Source organism: Gallus gallus, chromosome 4 (genome assembly GCF_016699485.2).
Source record: "Gallus gallus isolate bGalGal1 chromosome 4, bGalGal1.mat.broiler.GRCg7b, whole genome shotgun sequence".
In the NCBI taxonomy this organism is placed as follows: domain Eukaryota; kingdom Metazoa; phylum Chordata; class Aves; order Galliformes; family Phasianidae; genus Gallus; species Gallus gallus.
The window spans coordinates 9,586,441-9,605,129 of record NC_052535.1 but is presented as its reverse complement, the minus strand read 5'-3'; positions in this window follow the sequence as shown (position 1 = coordinate 9,605,129).

The following is an 18,689-nucleotide window of genomic DNA, read 5'->3' as shown; positions in this document are numbered from 1 at the left end:
TCTGCCTTTACTTCCCCCAGATAAAATGCCAGCTAATTGCAACATAACAATATGGTAAACCCTTTGCTAAATTTTCCATGTAAGTCCACTATAAGCTTTATGGAGAGGGTAGAAAAAAATAAAAAACAGGCCAGGCAAATAATTTGATGCAACAGTGGATGGCCCTTTGGGGAAGTAGAGGTTGCCCTAACAACTTCATTTACTATGTATATATTTTTTGAAAGTCATTTATGTATTGAAAAACGGTTTTCTTTGAAATATTTCTGTGCTGCTCTGATTTTTATTTTTAACAAATATAGTTAGTAGAAGTGTAATGAGCACCATAATAAGAATCAATAGAAGTAACTTTAATAGCTGGAAAAATATAATCAAGTCTACACCCATAGCTTTGAGACTACTTGTATTTCTTAGTAGTAAAAATTAAGAAAGTCTATTAGTAAGTAAAGAGAAGAAAAGATTGAATATTGGTATGGTACAGTGGTTATCCATTTAGTACCAATTATTCACATATTTTAACAGCTTAAAAATACTTGTAACCTCCAGTAGGTGAGTTTATGTAGAAAACTTTTACTCTAAAATGGCTTCTACATAAAAAGTTTTCCATTCATCATAGGATTTTTAAACTCTTGAAACCATCAACTCCAAAAAAAAAAGATATGCTTGAACTCTCTGGTTTCCTTTTGACCACTTAAAATGCTGTCAGAAAATATGAATTTCCCAAGGTGTCTCAGAGTTCCTTATGCGGAGCCAAAAGAATGACAATAAGTCACATCATCATGAAAATGGATTGGCCTCTTCTACCTGTAGGTGAAAAGGGCATTCTTGCAGGAAACACTTTTAGACACCCATTTCTTAAATGAAGATTGACTTCTGAATTCTACCTCAGCTGAATGCAAAACTGATCTGACTTTCTATTTAGTCCAGCTCAGAGGAGGTTGGGCCATGTAACCTCCTGCAGTGTGTCCTGTGATTTTGATACATGGAAAAGCAATGTCAGCTTAAGAATGCGTGTGTTATATCCCTGTACAGTCTTGCAATTGTGCATCTGTTCCCTGCATCAGATTTTTTTATGAATGACACATCTATCTTTTGAAGATCATTTCTCCGTCACCAGTGCAACAATTATGCTAATCAAAACTGCACCTACACAGGCTATTTAATATCTCTCCAAGTGCAGAAACAGCATTCAGCCTACTAATGAAGGATAAATTCAATGCTACCCTGAGGATATAATTATCCACAGAGTAAAGGGCACAGGATTAATATTTCTGCCTTTATTCTTGCTTCTCAAAATGATTTTCTGGTAATGAGTACAGCACATGGAAGTCTGTCTGTCCTGGATGCTCAGTAGATGCTTGCTGCCATACTGACTGGCATGCTTTTTATGAACATAAAGTATAGAACGTTTAAGAAATCTGAATCTTTATGGCTTGAACAGGAGAACCAGAATATCTGACTCAGGATTATAATAACCTTATGTACAGTAGTATCAGATACTAAAAATCTACATGTAAACAAGTTAAACATCTCAGTTACATTCCATACGCAAGCGATCCAATTAATTTATTATAAATATTTTTCCCCCTAGGGATTCTGGGGCTTGAATACTTTTTTAAATTTAACTGTTAATAGAATTTAGTCTTTGTGAAGCTAGAAAGCAGCTGTAGAATTATTTTTCCTTATCAATGTATTTTAAATGGTCAAATGAGATGCTTTATATAGAAACGCAACTAGCTCAAATGATTTACTAACCTGGAGCTAATACTCCTTTTAATGCATATTAACCAGAAATCTTCTTATGCTGCGTCCCACTGCACATCATAGTAAAAACCTGACTTTTATTATTATTATCCCCTCAGCAAAAATTTAAACAATGGCACAGAGTTTCACAGAACTCAGCACCTTTACAAAGATTAAATTTGCTATTTGAAATTTAAAGCCAGTAGCTTTAAAGCTTCTTACAAACTGCAACCTTAAAAAAAAATCCACTGAAATAAACTCCCAGTAGAAGAGTACCTCAGAGTAAAAACGTTTCTTTAATAACTTCACCAGAAGACAAGCACCTAAAACAAGTTCCTTCCTAGAGAATAGAAGGTAGCTAATGGTTAATCTGACTACTTAAACTCCAAATAGTGAGGGGGAACAGAATTAGTCACACACCAAGAAGTTGAGTTTGAATTCACTTTAGAATGCAGAACAGAACCGTAATGTATTCAGATCTAGAAAACAGTGTCCATGACATGACGCCTAGTTTTATGGAGAATCTTGTAGCTGAAGTCAGAGTTAACAAAGGCTAAAACTAACTTCCACTATAAGTTATGCCTGCTTTGATTACTGGTAAGGCAAAACAAGATCAATGCCCATCGTGGAGTAGAAAGACAAAAAAAGATCTATATATGTCAAAATAGAGGAGAATGCTACATAAATAAAGTTAGTGATGTCATTGTGTGCAACTTTTCTGCACCAGTTAAGTGGTCAGTGATGGAATGGGTTAATCTGACTATTAAAATTGGATCAGTTCTGACAGCCATTGCCTCTGCTATCCTGCCTGTGGGGGAGATGTGAGGAGAACCGTCTTTTCCTTATAATGGGTAATTGTGAAGGATATGATCAAGCTATTAGAAAACCCAAGAAATAAGAGAAGAGAAATTAGTGCTCAGGAAAGCAACTGTAATTTTCCCCCCTTGTTGTTCACTATGAATGAACCTGTGCTTTATGATCCAATTAGCTTTGCTGGACTTTTTGTTACAACTGTTTTTCCACTTTCCAGGGAGGTTCTCCATTTTTCTGCCTGAGAACTGCAGTCCTGAAACTTTACAAGTCAGCAAAAGTACATTTCTAGTTGTTTTAATGAAACTAAAAAAGAAAAAGCTTCTGCTGATCAACTGCTTGTCTTGACATGATTCCTCACAATATGCTTTTGCAGTGAAGAGTCCTATAGAACAAGGAAATTTGAAAGTACGAAAATCCTTTTGTTAGAATTGAATATAGACTATGAGCAGCACTCAAATTCTGGTTTCCACACTGCTCTGAGTGCAGCAGCAAGCAGACTATCATGGTTTAAGAAATCAGGATTCCCCTTGCCCTCCTGACTGATTCTGAAATTCCTGACAAGCTCTGAAGTACTTCAAAGTGGTCAATGCAGAGTGCCCAAATGCTGCCATAAGCTTTGCATGAACAGAATGCTAACATTGTTTTTAAAGTGTCCTGAAGCAGTATGACATTTTATTCATCAAAAGCACATCAATTCCAGTTTTCCACAGAGCAACAAGAATTCCCATGTTGTGGCGATGTTTTTTTTTTTTACTTGTGTATAGATTGGAAGTCACAAGAAAAACATTACTAGACATCGATAGGTGAACATGTTAATGCCAGTGGAAGTTATCCATCCCTCATTTCTACAAATCCACAGATTTGAGTTCCTAACGTACAAAGAATAATAAATGAAGGAAAATAAATGAAGGAAACTGGTTAAAAGTGTATCGTGTAATGGAGAAACTGACTATAAGAAACCTAGCTTACAGTCAACTGTTAATATGAACCTTGGAAGAGACACCACGTTTCTTTCATCATTTCATTATTCATTATTATTGAATATATTATTACATATATTTCATTATTCATTACTATGACAGGAAAACTGGGATATTTTCTGCCTTCTCACCTGGAGAACTGCATTCAGGCAACTTTTAGCAAACCAACTTTTGAAAAAAAATCTCTTGTGGCTTTGAAGTCACAGCTTTCATCCCACAACACCTCAAACCAAATGTAATGCCTCATGCTAAAATACCAAGACCCCATTTTCTCCCCCCTCCCATGTTACTCTAATTTATATTGCCCTGAAAAATTGTCCGATTTAGATTGAAAATAAGTGGAAGGATATAAACTAGTTTCTTTCATGTGAAGGGAGCTGAAATTTCTGAAGAGTAAAACAAGCATAAATTCAGGAAAGGTCAAGGAGTAGATAAGGGACAAAGTGTCAAAAAGAAAGAGAAAAAGGCTGCATTGGTAAAATATTCTGCACAGGCATCAAAAGTTTAATGGACTTCAGAGGCAGCGTAGATAGATTGCTCCCTTATTTGGAGTATCTGTCTTCAGTGGATGTATATAAGTAAAATGAACAATTGCTGTTCTGTTGTGGTATACTGAAGGGCAAATAGCAAATGAAGCAGCTTTTTTGTTGTTTTTCATTATTTTTTGTTGATGTGAATTCACATCAACACTGTTCAGGCAGGATTTTTCAAGGTTATTCTAGTTCCATTTTATTTTCAAATAATATTCATTTGTAATTCATGTTTATACTAAAGGGCTTTTGAAAATTTTAACACTAGTTTAAGTGTTTACTCACAGGCCAAATTTTCCATTTGTTTTCCTTTGCAAAAATTATTGTGCAGTATTCAGTTTAAGCTGAATGAATTTTTTAAATAATGTAATGTGTCCCAAAATATTATTACTTACTAAATTGAGTTTATTTCTTCCTTATTAAATCATTTTTCTCCTATACCTTCTTCTTTGATTTATGATTCATATCTTCCAGGCTTGGAAGTCTGATTCAAACTCCATGAGATTTACTGGAGTTTTAGTTGTGAGAAATATAAGCAAGACTGTTTTTCTACTCTGTTCCAGCTGTGTACTTCTCATGCTTATTTTCTCTTCAGGTCTGAGCGTTTAATAGGATTTCTGTCTATTTGCCATGCTGCTTTTTCTGGCATTTCTTATTTCCTTTCTTGGCTCCTGGTTCAGATTCCAAACCACCAACCATTCAACACCTTCTAAACAAATAATTACATTTACAAGGGTCCAGAACTCCTGCATGCTAAGATTCATTTTACTCAATCTGAGTTTCTGTAAGGTGAGGAAAGAAATGTCTTTCTTGAAAATCAATTAGAAGAAAAAGCACACTGCCAATAGCTGTTTTGCACTTTCAGCACCATATATCAAAATAGCTGCTTTAATATGCTTAAACATCAGTCAGGCTCACCTGCATCTATTCCCATTCTGCTATCCCTAAAAATACTTTGTTTGCCAGTATTACTTCAGGTACCATGAAAGGAGCTGGATCAGTAACAATCAGCTTCCCAGGTACCTGCACACATTAATTCTAATTCTATAATTTTTGTTGTCGTTGTCATTCCTCTTCCCTAAAAATAGTGTTATTATACCCAATCAGTGAGTGAAGCCAAGATCTGCTACTGCTGTGGCTCCATTCTTCACTGTCTATGGTAGTTCACTGAGTTAATGTGTGCTTTGGACACTCTTGATGTCCCTCTTCTGGATTTCAGTTTCCAGAAAGCTACTGGAATTAACTACTAATGACTCCAAAGGTAGGCATTAAAATTCCATTCTAAAGGGAGTTTTTGTTCTGTATTTCTTAGTTTCTTCTCTCTGAATTTGAAATCACATTTCTTTTTGCAAATCTGCAAGGACATGGTAGCAGAAATGAGCAGAATGTGAAACATGCAGGACACTGAACTCTCGGAAAAAAACTAATAAAACAAAGGTGATCGCTGACTGTCACTAATGAACAAATAACATTTTTATTAGAACTATTTCTAATTAATATGAAAACTGTTAATGGAAGGTAGTCCTTGACCATTAGTAGCTCCTAGATTTAAATATTAGACAAGATATTTGTAATAAATTACTCTCTGAAAGTGTAACTTTAGGACCCAAAGGAAAACCACTGTGACAAAATCTAACAGAAGACCATCCCTCACAAATAGGTGAAAGATGTTGACCCTGCATGAATACTGTAACATCAAAATTGCCAAAGCTTTGAAGATTCTTATCCAGAGATGTATAGGAGGCCAATAGGAGCATAAAGTTAAATCTGAAGAGAAACCCCTAACCTCTAATCTACCATTACCCTTAGAGATCAGTTGATGTATCAACAACTGAATCCACCTACACGCATGTAACTGGGAGCACCAACACTGAATACCACTTGTTCTTCAGAACTTCTGCCTGTAGATGTCTATTTATAACAATGTTCACTAGAGATCATGTTATGTTGTTTGAGTACTCTTTATCGAGAGACACCAACACTTGCATCACAGTAAGACCAGTTCAGCAAAGGAAGTGTGATGCGACCCTTTGCAGTGCTTTATTGACTGCACAAAAAGAAGCAGTTCAGACATTGTCCTTTGCAGCGGTTCACAGGAGAAGAAAAGCATTGCCCTAAGCCTTCTCATAGGTAGTACATATAGTAATGTTTGTAATACAGTGTTACCAAAAAGTTAACTCTTAGCCCTGCAATCTTTTCATTACTAATAATGTATGATAAAGGGTACAATTGTGAAAATGTGACTAAAACATCTAGATAGCTTCGTAAGTATTCACAGTGTTACAGCACTTTCCTCCTCTTTTATCATACAGCTCTTAATTAAAATAGACTATCAGAAATAGTAGCTTGTGATATAGCCTTTGCCTTCACAGAAATAACATCTCATTTGTCAATCAGTAATAACTAAAGGTTTACACCACAAGTTTCACAGAAGAAAATGCAGCAAACTGCACATCACTCCTATCTGCAGACTGCCTTTTCAATCAAATGCTTTCAGAAATAAATTCTGAATGACAGGCCTCCTCTTCCAGATCCTGAACTCTGATTAAGGTTTTACATGTGACTTCAATTTGAAAGGAAACAATAAACTGCCAATATTTGGCCAAAATAAATACATAATGCATTAGGAACAGAGAGAGAGCTTATCCAGTAAAATCCAAGTACGGAATGAAATCATTACTTCTAAATTAGATGTGTTGTATTTAAGCACTGAACCAAGGCACAGATTCAGAACTTTTTACTTTACAAGATGCTAGTAATTCCATGGAAGCTGTAATGCATCTGCTACTAACCGACTCTAGAAAGGTAACCCAGATGTTCCTTGCTGTGAACATTTTGGGAAGCTACGCAGTAGAAGTATGTGACAAGTCTAAAGATTAACCACTCACAAAGTTATGCCACTGAAGCACAATGGACTACGTTATAAGTAAACTTTCAGGGGAAAAAAAAATAGATGCTGAAAACATGTTGATATGTTACATTTTATCATGTGTTCAAAGCAGATTTTTTAAAAATAGGAAGTTCTGTCTTAAATCCTACAACTACACTGAATTTTTATTTGCATAGATAAACTAATTCTGGTTTGCTGAAGTCAGGCTGCTTCTACCAAATGCCATAGCTGAAAGCCTTTAAATAGATTTTATAGGCTTTAACAAGCCCTGCAGGCCTCACGGCTCAGTCAATAAGGATGGGATCTATGATGATATATAGCGAGTTACAGAGCCTAGGCTAGGAAAATTACATTTTGAAATCAGATCTTGCCAGAAGATTTCTACAATTGATTATTATTTAACTTTGTTATCTCCCTATATATATAAATGATACCTTACCGGCTACACTCAGGAGTTAATATTACCTTCAGAAGTGCAATTTCAAAGGTGGTTTGAGTGTTCTTTGGAAGGTGTGGGGTTTTCACTCTCAAAACATTTTTGAAACATTCAGCAGTGAAGAAATTCCAAAACCTCTTCCAGGGGAATTCACTGAGCACTGTTTAATGCCCCTGTTACTACAATCTGCACAGCATTGGAAGAAATAATAGAGTTGGAAAAATAGGAATAACAGCTCCGCACTGGTCTATTTGTGATTGGAACACCAATGCTCATCTTCCTGCAATGGGATCTTACGTGAAAGACATATAGGGCCTGGGCAGCTATTAAACCTTCTGTGCATTGTGTGCTTACATCTGGCAAGTGAATTTCAAGGTGCAAACCATAAAGCCACTCACTTGTACAGTCCAAAAAAGCACCTCTTTACTCAGTTACTCAAGATTTTGTAAGATCTCTTTCATGGAATATAACAAACAATAGTTACATCAAATACAGAATAGCCTAGGAACATTTCTCCTGAGTTTTGAATATCAAAACCCGAGTTGTTTTTGTTTTGTCATTTTTTTTTCTTTAATTCGTACAGATTTAGCACATTCTGAAGCACATTTCTTAAAATCCATGATTTAAAAGGAGATAAAATGCTCTTTTAGGATTATTCAATCTTACTGACCTTGTTTCTTCATACAAAGTGAGTCATCTCATTCCTTCTGATCTCTCTCCTAACGTGATACTGGGAAGATCTGAACATTCAAGACAAAACAAGTATAACATGGTACTTGTTTATAAGTAATTGAAAAATTTATTAGTAAATCACAATTTCAATGTCTGGAAACTATAATTGCTACATCCACCCTTCAGGAAGATCTGCTAAAACAAACATATGGCTCTGTTAATCCACCAGAGTAGCTCCTCTGCAGAGAGCAGCTCCCTCATCAGTGATGCTAAAGCAATTTTCAAACCTCTGCACGATTACTAAGTACATAATAGATATTGCCATTACCCACATCTCTCCACTAAAACTTTAGGATACTTTGAATACAAATACACTGAACAAAACAGGATACTTAAAATTTAAGATCCCTCAAAGAAAGGTACTATATGAATGTGAAGCATCGTTATTAAACAATAGCAACTAGGTTGCAAACCATTGACCTAGTCAGTCACTAATCCTGGAGAAATCTCCTGTGCTGAACTTCTCATCACAAGTACAATACAAGAAGATAAATCCTGTAGCTATATTGACTTTTCAGTGGATGATAATGCTGGTGTTTTATTGGATGCTACCATTAGAGTGTACGTTACTCAGTCCATCCTCAATGTAATACTAGTAATAGACAGTAAAGGAGGGAAAGAAACTTCCATCCATAAGTTTTAAATCCAAACAGACAAACATTTTTAGTCCCCATGCTTCAAAAGCTACACAAAAAGAGATTCTCTCATCAAGGACATACTTCATCTCACTAGCTGTTCCCTGTTACGAAAGAAACGTCCTCAAAGGAGATCTTGGAACAGCCTAGTGTAATCTAACTTTTTTGCCAATATTTAAAAATGACGAAGGAAGAACTTTTGACCTGCTAATTCTCAATTGCATAAAAAGGAGTTCAATTTCAAGCCATTCTGTATGTTAGTGACAGCAAGGGCTTCTGAATTAGTTCAGCCTTTTAATAAAGGTTTTGACAGGACCTTTTTTAGAGCCTCTGTCATTGACAGCAGGGAATTTTTTTCCTGGCAATTTGCTTGACCTAAATACAGTTCAACTGAGAAATTGTATGTTTTTTCCAATAAGTCCCCTTACCTGCTTTTTTTAATTTTATGAAAGTTTAGCACTGACAAAGGCCCAGGGAGTCTTAGAGAAAAGCTCACACGGGGAGCTGGTCACCGTACTTACTGCACACATGCACAGGGTAACTTCCCATGTAAAAAGAAGAAAAAGGCAGTAAAATCCAGAAATTACTCAGCCGCATGCATTGAAGTACATAATTTGTATTATTAAATCCTTGTTTCTAACCAAAGTAGCTGAAGCATACATAGAGATTTGTACTGTAATTTAGAAATATTTCAGTAGAGGCAGTTTTATGAAGAAACATCACATATGGGGAAAATCTTGGTGCAATTGTATTGAGCTGTTTCAAGGATTACTTATAGCGTAACTAAGTAAGTGTGTAATTTGTATTAGGTATCAAAGAATAGCCACATTAATCCCAGTAAACTTTATTACTTTTCAAGTCTGACTGACAAATGAAGCTTTCATTATTTAAAGTCTACGCAAAATTCAATGGCATAGATTATAGAATATGATACTTTATTATGAGCTTGTTGACTATAATAATTGCTGCATTTTCTGCTGAGAATTATGTTTTTTCAAGATTGTTCTCAGGAGCCCCATTGACAACGTTTCAAGGCCAGCAGTGTCAACAGTGAAGGGATACAATAAGTTTCAATTTAATGTATTCCTTTTGTTAACTCCCTTGGTACTTTACGCTTGAACAGATATGACAGATCTTCCGGCAACATTTATGTGAATAGAAGATATATTAAATAATATGTAACATTTCAAACCTCCTTGGGTCAGTTTCCATGGAGACCAAAGGAATCTACCAGAAATTAAAATACAGAGGATCTGAATTTATGGGATGGAAATATTTGATATAGTATTTTGAATTCCTACCTCCTGAAACAAGATTTCATCTGCTTGGTTAATTAGGGCAACACACATTCCATATACATGACTTTGTGTAGAATTGAGGTATAATAAGCACTTTTTTAAAGGAATAATATATTTTTTCAATACTATCTGCTAGGAAGATTAAATTCTCTGAACGATTACCAAATAATCAGGCTTAACTTGTGGACTTTTGTTGGAAACCAGAAGGGATGAGATCCAGTTTTCACAGGCAGCTCAGCTGGTATGGAACAGAAGCACCATTGCATAGCTGCACAGACTGCAGCTGAGGCATTAGTAATGGCAGCTCTCCATTGGTGGGCCTTATCTACTGGATATATTTAGATGTATAATGTCCTTCTTTTGGTCCTTCATTTGTTCTGGACATTTGCACCTAGCACAGGGCAATATCTTCAGTTAGGGCAGGACAATTCCATTCCATTTATATACTGCACCAATTTAAAGCATGATCCCCTGAAAGCCCAGGAACAATGCCCTAAAAATGAAACACCCTTAAAGAGGAGAAGAGAAAAGGCATTGTCTGACACTCATGAAACAATGGTATTAACTACCAAGATGAATACACTTTTAGACACAGTATTCTTTGTTCAGAATTGATGAATGCATGATTAGACTGCTGTGCAGGGAATAGCCTTAGAGTGGGGAATAGCTCCCAGGAGCAGATTCCCAATTTGTTGGCCAGCTTCTGAAAATGCAAATGTCCAGACTAATCTGATATCAAGTCTGCATTTGTGTTACTTTAAGTCATATGTAGCTGTCAGAAATTACACATCACCAGTAGTGAAGCTGCTTATATCAATATTTAAATACTTTCAAACCATTTTAAGTAACAAATACAGGATTGTCAAAAAGATATTTAAGGAAAATAACAAGAAAGAAGGAATAAAGTGTTTTTTCTACCATTAATTAGTAGTTTACTTTGGGGGCAAAATGTACCTTCTATTTTTTGTCATGATTAATTGCTATAATAGCTAGCCTACATTGTAGTCATCAGCATTTGGAATTATGGTCAAGAGATTAAATAAAGGAAAACTGATAATCCTAACTACAGCCATTTGTTTCATTTGAGAGATTCCAGCAAGAAAAAAAAAGAAAAAAGCTAGTTAACTATAAAGACAGATGGCAAAGAGACCTTTTAAAGGTTAACATTATAAAAATCTTAGCTCTGAATTATCTAAGTGGATCAGACACATGTACTTTATCTGAGAGAATTAGAAATATAAATAAAAGCACTTGACATTTGGAACAAAATAATGAACTACACTGCTATAAGAAAGCAAACAGTACTAGTAGCTGGAGATGAGAGATCACTCAGTTTGGCTTCTAATTAAATTCTAGTTTAATTCAGGAAGTGGATACATGTATGGGAACCATTTTATGGTAATATAACCTTGATATAATTTATTCCTAGTTAATCAAATAGAGATTATATTTGGCTCTTTCACCTTCTGCAAGTTGCTTTTTAGATCATAAAAGCTCGAGCTCAATTGAAGAGTTCTAGATCAAAGCAGCCAGCATGTGGTCTCCTCCAGCCAGAACTCAGTTCTTTTCTCTTCTTCAGTCTACACAGACTATCACTCTTCTTTGCATATCTTTTTAAAAATTATGTGCTTTCTTCAGAATGATTTTAAAAATCATGAATTTAAGTGGGTTTGAGATTATCCACCACCCCAATGCATTAAATAATCATAAGTCACTGCCAAAAAAAACATCACTACTATTGCATACTCAACTAAATATATTTTATTTAAAATCACATGCGCTAAGTCAAAATATCTTCTGAGGTGTATCTAAAAGCAGAAAAAAATATTGATTTCTGAGTGCAATCTTAAGATTTAAAAAAATCCATAGAGCCTTCATGTTATGTTTATATCACATTTACAAGATCTTTTGCCACTATTTAGCCTGGAAACTCATACCTCCTCAGCTTGATTTTACGTAAAGGAATTATCTAATCATTTGTCTGCAAATACCACCAGAGGCTGTGAGGAAAAAGGAGACGAATATTGCAAAAGTTTTGACAAAGTCTTGTTAGCAATGTTATCCAAGTCTTTTTTAGTGAAGCCAAAATGCATTAGTAGGAACTTCAACTGGCTGCGTGCAAGTCTGACTAGCTGTCATTTTTCTTTAAGACTGTTTTCTTCCCTGTTCATTAGACTATTAAAAACACCATCGCAATATAAATATCTACAAGTTTCATCGCAGCCTGAAGATTAAGCATCATCTTGTCATTTTCAAGTGGTGAGGAATTCTTGTTGTAAATTTTAATTTCTCTTCTTAAAGTAATGGTTTTCTCCACCAAGAAAGTTCTCTTGTCCAGGAAACAACCCTGGAATTTTGAAGAAATGGCTAGCTATGGAAGTGTTGGCCATATATTGTTAAAAAAAATTACAGATGGGTCTGACTTTCTGATATTCCAGATGCTGGATAGCTCAAAAGGAGTTTCCATTTTTGTATTCCTTCATAGAAGGACATGGTGTAACATTCTAGTATCTAACAAAAGCTGATTTTTAACTGATAAGATATGCCTAAAACTGACTATATTTCTATTTAGTAGATGAATGGACAGCAGGGAAAAATAGAATATCAGAAGGAGAACTTGTTCTAGTCTAGCAAAACATTTGATAAGTTCAGAGGCCTTGTCTGCTTTACACAAAACAACTGTTCTCCCACTGAAAAGTGTCTGGCTGTAGATGACATTAGAGATAGTTTGTGTTTTTAATAGAACAGTTCTCCATAAGAAGTGCTGCTTTGTTGCAGTTGAAGGATGCTGCAGAAATATGTTTTTGTAAATGTGATAGAGAAATTTAAAGCGCATTAGTTTCAAATGTTCTGAGCTTGAAATATCTTACAGTGCTCAAACCACTGTTCCCAAATGATTTGGTAATGAAATTTCTATTGCATAAAAACAAATAACACTTTCTCCTTTTTGGGAGACAAAATTTATGTTAAAGTGTAAATATTTCCTACAAATATCAAACTGATAGTCAACCAACTCTTTTCAAAGTAAAATCCAAACCAGTTCCATTTGTACTGTCAGTCTCATAGGAAGTTTCATTGCTTTATGCATAAGAGACTTGAAGTTGTATGCTTCTCTTTGTACTACTACTAAGAGAAGCTGTTCTTACCCATCAATTGGGCATAATATTACTGGATATTTATCCACTGCATGTTTTCCAGATGGTGAACTAATAGAAGACCTTGACCCAGCAGATCTCTATGATTTTATTACACTCTCAAAAGGGAACAGAGAGCTGATCCAGGCTGCTAAAGTTCTTCCATTCCATAACTACACATGCCATCCTTAAGAGAATAACATTTTCTTTGAGAGAGATCTTCCTAGATGAGTGATTACAAACTAATATGAACATCATTTTTCCTCAAAACCTTTATAAATATCTTGCTTTTGATGATGAATATATAATTAATGTACCTTTTTGCTATAAAAAAAGAAACACAAATGAAATGAACCTGGGGGCACAATACAATAGTGAGTAAAGATGACAACACCTGAATACCCAGATAACAAAAGCAGGAGCTAGAGATGAGCTGCACATGAAGTTACTGGACAATCTATGATGCCACCTTGCCTGGGCATTTGTATGTTAGTTTTATGTCTGCACTGGACAGATAGGAGTCTTCAGAAGACAAATAGTCTTCTGACTATGTGTCAGTATCTTCTAGATTTTTGTTTTGTCATATGCTGAAGGATCACACAGGAAATGGGGACAGAATTTTGTATTTGATAGTGTCAAAACAAAGGCAGTAATGAAGACCCTGAAGGAGAAAATCATACTGTACAAGGGAGAAGTTAAGCATCTTGTCTTGTCACAATCCTTTTAAAATGCCTTTGAAAAAGAGTTGAGAGGCATCAAGACCAGTATCAAAGCATGGAGAAAAAAAAAATATATATATATATATCTCCACCTTTTCCATAGGATGTAAGGAATACATTTTCTGAGATTTATGAGTTGAGATCACGCATTCATATGTCTTAAGGAGGAGTGGAAGTTGGAGAATTAAATCATGCTGTCTCTTTGCAATAGAAAGCCAAAGGTTCAGACAAGCAGCAACACAGCACATAGACATTTTTCTGTATCTGTCCTATACCTCTTTTGGTCCCATTTGTCTCTTTTAGTTTCATTTCATGTTCCTCCTCTTTGAAATACACCATTTCCATAGTAACCAATGTCATCAGTTCAGGCAACAATAGGCTACCCTGTGATAATAGTGCTAAGAAGTCAGCTTGTTGAATGGATTTTAAGTACATAAAGTGTCTTGTGAACTTAGCATGAAGCTAACATGAGAAGCATTTTAATGATACTTCCCACATTAGTGAAGCATTTTAATATTTAAAGAGTACCTTAATGTAAAAACTCAATGTAATACTGCACATTATTCAAGAAGGTTTTGGAAATTATGAACATCCTGCAAGGGTTTTCAAATAAGCCAAGAATCAAAGTAAAGAATCAAGGATGTAAGGTAATTCTTAGTGAAGACAAACACTGAAGAAATATTATGAACATTTGCTGGCTTATGAATAATTGCTCCTTCCTCTGGCAAAGTTCTGAAACTGCCCTAGATTTGTCTATTTCTAAAAACATATGTAGCAAACAAATAATGCTACTAATTTGAATCCACATGAATGCAAAGTGAGAGAAATTATTTTGCCATTTTTATGATGAGCCCCAATACCTCTTAACCAAGTATTCTATATGACCTCAGTATTATAAATTTATTAGTAAAAACTGCAGAAGTACATATAGAAGAATAATGCAATGTATTTATTATTACTCTGTAGCTATTAAAATACTTTCTAAAAGTAACAGTGAGATAGTTCTACATGTGTACAGGAATCCTGAATAACAAGTTTCAGCATATGTTGAATTGTACTGTGTAGGTACAGTATACAAAATTCTTGCTTACCACTCATTTATCTTTACCACCAGAAATTACAGGCATTTATTCACCTATAGGGTGAAAGGATCTTCAGTATCCAACCACACATTCATATGCACTACACCACATGGTAAGAGAGAATGTTTCAGCAGTGTGGCTTTCTAGCGAACAACCAGCAAAAGGTTCCTGTTATGCACATGATTTTATTTCGCTTCCATCCCAACTGTTTTCTCCTTCCCACCCACTCCCATCTGCACCTGAATTTAAAATTCTGTAGTTCTGTCTGTTCTAGTGGTTTATATTTAGATATCATCAGTTAAATCTGAAGGCAAAGGCATCCCAGTTGCGCTCTGTCACCACTATTACTGGTACTAGCCTCTGAGAATAGTTTCTGGAAATGCCAAGTAATAATAGGGATGCTAAAGGAAATACCAGTTCCTCTTTCCTTATACATGCATTTGTGTATACTTGCAAAGATCTTATAGGTCTTAGAATACTTTTGAGGCATAGGGAATAATATTCCAGTACAGTTTTATGTGTGAAGAACCCAAAGTGCAATCACAGCTAACGATGCTCCAGATCATTCTGCAACTAAGGGACAGAACAGGGAATCGTTACCATGAAAGCAGATTGCTACAAATATTCTACCATCGCTGTTGGAATAACGAACTTCTTACAGTAAATACCACAATAAGATGCTAAAGACTGAATGCCTGTTTTTACAAAGTCTGATTCATAAGTCTGCTAGAATTCTCAGCATGAACATTTTAATGACTGATTCATGTACTAACTGTAGTACAGTGAAAACTATATTGAGTTTTGAGAGCTTAGAGTGATTTCACATCAGCTACTGAGACACCACTGTATGCTATGAGTACTTGGTGATTATAATTACATGCATCTGTGTAAGGTTTAAGTCTGCCTTGTATGTTTCTCAAAACTGAAAATCCCTTTGAAGTGTACAGACTCCTGTTCAGGGACCTCTGGGCATAGAAGATTAATTAGACTAATAATTTAAAATTCTTACATTCAATCTTCATCCTTTGACTTTTAATGAACTTTCCAGACATTAAAACATGTTTGCCTCCTGAATGCCAAGACTTCATGGGATGTATAGTTTTTTTTATCATGACTTCTGAAATTTTGTTCTGGGTAGCCTGAATATTTGGTTACACTAAAAGCAGCATCATGCCAGTCACTACTCTTGGCAGGATCAACAATCTACATCTTTCTTACCTCAGCCATCCAAGGAAATCAAATCTGTAGACTTGTTCAGAGAGTGAGTTACAGACAAGCTTGTGCAAAATGCAGGGAAAGAGAGAAAATACTGTCTTGCTTAATACCTTGAGTATTCACTTATAGATTAGAAGAGCCGTATTTCTAGTTCCTCTTCAAGTACTTATTTCAGTAAAAATAAAACAAGACTTCTATGTCTAAATTCAAGAGACCAAACCATAACATTAATCTAAGAAACCATACACAATAAAATATAAAAGGTTAAGTGATGCTTATAAAGTTTAAAGCAATATGTTTACCAGCATTAATTATTTTAATCTTCACACAGGCAATACCGAAAAAGTCTGGTTTGTAAACTTAGCAGGACAATGGGTCTCTAATTAAGGAAAAGAGATAACACTATAGAGTCAGTAGAATACCTTGGGTCATTTCTGTTAACCTTAACACAGCTGCCCTGCTCACAAAAAGCAAAACTACTTCTGACAGGTTCTTGGCAAGTATTTGCAAGTAGGCTGATAGTCAGATGCAGAAAGAAGAGTTGAACTCACCCACACAGTGAAGGAACTCTCCAGCTACAAGGCATACCACCTCAGGAAACAGCCTACATCCAAGGGATACTCTTCTTTCAGTGGCTGGCCCTTATATGAGCCCGGGGGGGGGCACCACCCTGGGTCCACCCCCTCTGGTCACATGGGGAAAACAGGTGCAAGCAATTTGCCTGTGCTCTCTGGCCAGACACACCCCTTCACCAGGTGCTCAATCACCAGTTCAAGCCCCAACCTAATAGCCCCCCAACAACAGCCCAGCTGCTTCTACTGAAGTAGGATATTAAAAGTGTTTTTGGAAGAGGACATCTAAATTCAGTTACCTTGTGAAATGATTAGCTTTCCTAAGAACTCATTGTGTCTTCTCTTTTGTATCTCAGTTGATTGTATGTCAAACCACAAGTAAGCCAAGATAATGATGTTATCATATCTGAATTAAATAGAGGAGTTATTTATGTCTGAGTACTATTAATATACTTAAATGAGAAAATGAGGGCTGTATTTGCCAGACCAATGATAGCTTTTGTTTCAGTGAGGATTTCTGGTCTAATTGTATGTATTAAGATCCTGTATTCACAAAGAATACCTAACACCACAAACATAGAAATTATCTGGAAAGCAATAGGCTTTCCTAAAACTGAGTTACTTGCATGTAATAATGAAGAAATTGGCTCACTATACAATGACTGCGGTGCTTCCAAAAATCAAACCTACAAATGAGTACATTTGGTATCCCCCTGTAGCATTCTGGTACAAATTCCAGTGCTTTAACTTGGAAAGGTTTTGGGTACCACTGCAGCAATGGGAATACTTTATAGTTGAGTCTACAGCTGTTTTCTTGTTTTTGAACTCACACCACAAGTAATGAATGTGATGCAACACTCTTCTTGCAGTTCATTTACAATGGAAGTTAATTATATTGTTTAAATCACAAGTAAGAAAAGCTTTGATAATCTGGTAGTGGCAGCATGGTACAAAACAATTCAGTACAGAGTGATATTAATACCTCAGTACTATGATTTTCATTATGCAGTGGGGTTTTGACAGCTAACTCATGAACAGGTTTGTTTTCCATCTTTTTGACAGTCACAACTGGAAAGTGCTCTGTGGCACTACTGTCATTATGGAAGACGTTGCACATATCTCCACAGCATCTCCTCAGTTAGGGTACTGACCTATCAGCTGTGCCCTAAAGAGCTGCTGTAATATAAATAGTCCACAGTTCGCTCAGTCTGAGAGAAGACCTGTCCAAATGCTCATCTGTTGTTGGCTGCTGAATTTAAGCAGGACTGTAGTGCTTTGAGCTGGCAATCCAAATATCTTCTTTTAGAAAGAAAACATTATATGTTATAATCAACAAGCTTCACTGCAGTATCATTAAGGAAGTATTGTAGCATAAAGAGGAGACTAAAATACGTTGTTTGGTGAATGAGAATTCCAACTGCTTTCTGCAGTTAACACTATCTTTACTTATTTTTCTACTGCAATGTCAGAATTCCTCACAGTCTTATACATTCTCTTAACACATCCATGTCTGTCTTTACATTTTGAGCAGTATCTGAGCTACAGAGATTCAAGTCTGAAGAATCAACCATCTCAGAGACGTTTACTGTCTTATCACTGTCTCAAAGCAATGCCTAACTATCCAGCAGCACATCACTGGCCTTATCATTCAGTAATTAACCTTTATTAGTGCTCTGTGCGTGAGACTTCTTCCCTCAAAAAAAAAAAAATCTGAAGGGTAGAAGGAAGTGAAACAATTCTTTTTGTGACTTGTTGCTATTCAATATGTTAAACAAGATGAGGATGTAATAGCCCTTAAAGATTATGCTCAGAATTCCCAATATGGATACTTTTTGTCTTTTGTCTTGTATGAAATGCTAACAAATCAACACAGAAGCATTTGAGGAGATTCATCCTTTGTAGATTGGCTGATA